Genomic DNA, 5,189 nt, shown 5'->3' on the forward strand with positions numbered 1-5,189 from the left:
TTGTTGTTTTCCCTTAAATTGGTATTCTTGTGGATTGCCCTGCTGAGTGCAAGACGAAAACAACTGGCTACCAAAGTTTGGGCAACATGTCACTATTTTCACGAAATGATTACTTTTATTTCCAATATAAAAATATAAAGCAATATGAGTGTAACATTTACAGACAAATTCTATTACCTCACATTGCCTGATTCTTTCACACTGACAGACCGATTTTGCAGTTCTCACTTCCAGATAGCAAATGTCAGCAATGTGTGATACAGTGCAGTTTACAGACCAGACCGTTAATCACAACATGCAATAATTGTTCAGCTTATGTTGGACTGGTGGGATTTAGAAATACTAGGATATGAGATGAGCTGTTATTGCATTTAATTATTTGTTTCATGGGATGTGGACGTCGCCAGCCAGGCCAGCATTTATTGTCCATCCCTAATTGCCCATGAGAAGGTGAGATTCCTTCTTGAACCACTGCAGTCCATGTGGGATAGGTACACCCACAGTGCTATTAGGAAGGGAGTTCCAGGATTTTTACCCAGCGACAGTGAAGGAATGGCGATATAGTTCCAAGTCAGGATGATGTGTAGCTTGGAGGAGAACTTTCAGGTGGTGGTGTTCCCATGCATCTGCTGCCCTTGTCCTTCTAGGCGGTAGAGGATGCAGGTTTGGAAGGCGCTGCCTGAGTAGCCTTGGTGCATTGTTGCAGTGCATCTTGTAGATGGTACACACTGCTGCCACTGTACGTCAGTGGTGAAGGGAGTGAATGTTGTGGACGGGGTGCCAATCAAGCGTGTTGCTTTGTCCTGGATGGTGTTGAGCTTCTTGAATGTTGTTGGAGCTGCACCCATCCAGGCAAGTGGATAGTATTCCATCACACTCCAGACTTGTGCCTTGTAAATGGTGGACAGGCTTGGGGAGTCAGGAGGTGAGTTACTCACCGCATGCTTCCTATCCTCTGACCAGCTCATGTAGTCACACTATTTATAAGGCTACTCCAGTTCAGTTTCTGGTCAATGGGAACCCCCAGGAAGTTGATAGTGGGGGATTCAGCGATCGTAATGCCGTTGAATGTCAATGGGAGATCGTTAGATTCTCTCTTGTTCGAGATGGTCATTGCCTGGCACTTGTGTGGCGCGAATGTTACTTGCCACTTATCAGCCCAAGCCTGGATATTGTCCAGGTCTTGCTGCATTTCTACATGGACCTCTTCAGTATGTGAGGAGTCGTGAATGGTGCTAAATTTTGCAATCATCAGTGAACATCCCTTCTTCTGACCTTATGATTGAAGGAAGGTCACTGATGAAATAGTGAAGAAGGTTGGGCCGAGGATACTACCCTGAGGAACTCCAGCAGTAATGTCCTGGAGCTGAGATGATTGACCTCCAACAATCACAACCATTTTCCTTTGTGCTAGGTACGATTCCAACCAGTGGAGAGTTATCCCCTTGATTCCCATTGACTCCAGTTTTGCTCTGGCTCCTTGATGCCATACTCAGTCAAATGCTACCTTGATGTCAAGGGCATACACTCTCACCTCACCTCTTGAGTTCAGCTCTTTTGTCCTTGTTTGAACCAAGGCTGTAATGAGGTCAGGAGCTGAATGGCCCTGGCGGAACCCAACTGAGCGTCACTGAACAGGTTATTGCAAAGCAAGTGCCCCGTCGATGACATCTTCCATCACTATACTGATGATTGAGAGTAGACTGATGAGGCAGCAATTGGCTGGGTTGGATTTGTCCTGATTTTTGTGTACAGGACATACCTGGGCAATTTTCCACATTGCCGGGTAGATGCCAGTATTGTACCTGTACTGGAACAGCTTGGCTAGGGGTGCGGCAAGTTCTGGAGCACAGGTCTTCAGTACTATTGCCGGAATATTGTCAGGGCCTGTAGCCTTTGCTGTATCCAGTGCCTTCAGTCGTTTCTTGATATCACGTTGAGTGAATCGAATTGGCTGAAAACTGGCATCTGTGATGCCGGGGACTTCAGAAGGAGGCCGAGATGGATCATCAACCCGGCACTTCTGGCTGCAGATTGTTTCAAATTCTTCATCCTTGTCTTTTGCACTGATGTGCTGGGCTCCCCCATCATTGAGGTTGGGGATATTTGTGGAGCCACCTCCTCCTGTTGGTTGTTTAATTGTCCACCACCATTCATCATTGGATGTGGCAGGGTGTAGATCTGAACCGTTGGTTGTGGGATCACTTAGCCCTGTCTATTACATGCTGCTTCTGCTGTTTGGCATGCAAGTAGTCCTGGGCTGTAGCTTCATCAGGCTGACGCCTCATTTCAAGGTATGCCTGGTGCTGCTCCTGGCATGCCCTCCTGCACTCTTCATTGAATTAGGGTTGGTTCCAGTTTGTTGGTAATGTTAGAGTGGGGGAATATGCCGGGCCATGAGGTTATAGAATGTGGTTGACTACAATTCTGATGCTGCTAATGGTCCACAGCACCTCATGGATGCCCAGTTATACATTGCTAGTTCTGTTCAAAATCCATCCCATTTAGCACAGTGGTAGTGGCACACAACACGATAGAGGGTATGCTCAATGTGAAGACATGACATCATCTCCACAAGGATTGTGCAGTAGTCACTCCTACCAATACTGTCATCGACAGATGCATCTGCGGCAGGCAGATTGGTGAGGTTGAGGTCAAGTATATTTTTCCCTCTTGTTAGCTCCCTCACCACCTACCGCAGACCCAATCGAGCAGCTATGTCCGTTAGGACTCGGCCAGCATGGTCAGTAGTGGTGCTACCGAGCCACTCATGGTGATGGACATTGAAATCCCCCAGCCAGACTACATTCTGGACCCTTGCCACCCTCAGTGCTCCCTCCAAGTGGTGTTCATCAGTCTCTCGCTGTCTCTTATGATAAAAACAAGAAATGCTGGAACCACTCAGCAGGTCTGGCAGCATCTGTGGAAAGATCCGAAACGTTAACTCTTCGTTCCGATGAAGGGTCACAGACCCGAAACGTTAACTCTGCTTCTCTTTCCACAGATGCTGCCAGACCTGCTGAGTGGTTCCAGCATTTCTTGTTTTTATTTCAGATTTCCAGCATCCGCAGCATTTTGCTTTTATCTCGCTGTCTCTTGCTGGTTTGCTCAGTACCTTTCTCTGTCTGTTCATTTCTGGGTCCTGATAATCTCTTCCTGGTTTTCTGTGTGTCTTTCTCTGTCTGTTCCTTTCTGGATCCTGATAATCTCTTCCTGGTTTTCTGTGTGTCTTTCTCTGTCTGTTCCTTTCTGGGTCCAGATAATATCTTCCTGGTTTTCTGTGTGTCTTTCTCTGCCTGTTCCTTTCTGAGTCCTGATAATATCTTCCTGGTTTTCTGTGTGTCTTTCTCTGTCTGTTCCTTTCTGGGTCCTGATAATATCTTCCTGGTTTTCTGTGTGTCTTTCTCTGTCTGTTCCTTTCTGGGTCCTGATAATATCTTCCTGGTTTTCTGTGTGTCTTTCTCTGCCTGCCTCATTGTCGGTGCTGTTACTCAGTGTCCTTGTGTCTTTGTGCAGTGAGGGTGAGTCCGTCAGCACGTGTGTTGCTGAGTCCGGGATTCTTGAGAAATCCGACTACAATCGTATTTTTATAAAAACATTGGGGAAATGAACATATTTCACTAACAGGCAGCTAAAATTGAGAACAGCAGTTAGCAGAGTGGCTCAGCGGAAGCGTGCTGGGCCCATAACCCAGAGGTCGATGGATTGAAACCATTTTCTGCTATTTATGCTTGGCAATAACACAAACAGTTCACTTTCAAAACATCAAGTATTTACCCATCATCACAAGATGCTTCCAAAGGCACTTTATTGCAATCAGCTTCTTCCATTCGGCCCCTCAAACCTGCCCAGCCATTCAGTAAGATCATGGCTGATCTGCCCCAGACCTCAACTCCTCTTTCATGCCAGCTCTTCATAGACCTCAACTCTCCAATATTTCAAAAATCTATTTACATCCTCTTTAAATACTTTCAGTGATTTAGCCTCCAATACTGTCTGGGGTAGAGAATTCCAGACATTCACTACCCTCTGAGAGAAGAAATTCCTTTGCATCTCAGTTTTCAATGAGTGTCCCCTTATTCTGTAACTATGTCGCCTAGTTTGAGATTCCCCCACTAGTGGAAACATTTTCTCAACATCTACCCTGTTAATAAAAACAAGAAATGCTGGAAATACTCAGCAGGTCTGGCAGCATCTGTGAAGAGAGAAGCAGAGTTAATATTTCTGGTCAGAGACCCTTCTTCACCCTGATAAGCACCCTCAGAATCTTGTACGTTTCAAAAAGATCACCCCTCATTCTTCTAAACACGAATGAATAACCTGTTTAGCCGTTCTTCATCAGTCAACCCCTTCATCCCAGGAATCAGCTGAGTGAATCGCTTTTGAACTCCTCCAATGCCAGTACATCCTTTCTTAAGTCTAAATCTCAAGTGCGATATCAGATTGAGAGAATCTGAAAGATAGTATAACCTGAGATACAAACTGAGAATTCAGTTTAAAACTCCCCCGTATTGTGAAACTGAAAGGTACAATGGCAATTCAATTTGTATTGACTGAGCTTTGGATCATATTCCAGCCCTCATACAGTATCAGACTGGAAGATACTGCAGCAATTTCATTGGTGCAGACTCAGCTCTACATTACAGAGCAGGGAACATATTTAAACAACCGGGAACACTTTTACACAAGAAGGATCATATTTACACAACTGAGAAGATCTTTACCCAACAGGGAACCATTTTACACAATAACAGAGAACATCTTTACACAACAGCGAATATAGTTACACAACAGAGAACATATTACACAGCAGGAAATATCTTTAAAAGAACACAGGGAACATCTTTACACAACAGAGAACACAATTACATAAATCATCAGTCTTTCGCTGTCACTTGCTGGTTTGCTCAGTTCCTTTCTCTGTCTGTTCCTTTCTGGGTCCTGATAATCTCTTCCTGGTTTTCTGGGTGTCTTTCTCTGTCTGTTCCTTTCTGGGTCCTGATAATATCTTCCTGGTTTTCTGTGTGTCTTTCTCTGCCTGCCTCATTGTCGGTGCTGTTATTCAGTGTCCTTGTGTCATTGTGCAGTGAGGGTGAGTCCGTCAGCACGTGTGTTGTTGAGTCCGGGATTCTTGAGAAATCCGACAACAATCCTATCTTTATAAAAACATTGGGGAAATGAACATATTT

The sequence above is a fragment of the Heterodontus francisci genome, unplaced genomic scaffold, assembly GCF_036365525.1.
Source record: "Heterodontus francisci isolate sHetFra1 unplaced genomic scaffold, sHetFra1.hap1 HAP1_SCAFFOLD_573, whole genome shotgun sequence".
NCBI classification, from domain to species: domain Eukaryota; kingdom Metazoa; phylum Chordata; class Chondrichthyes; order Heterodontiformes; family Heterodontidae; genus Heterodontus; species Heterodontus francisci.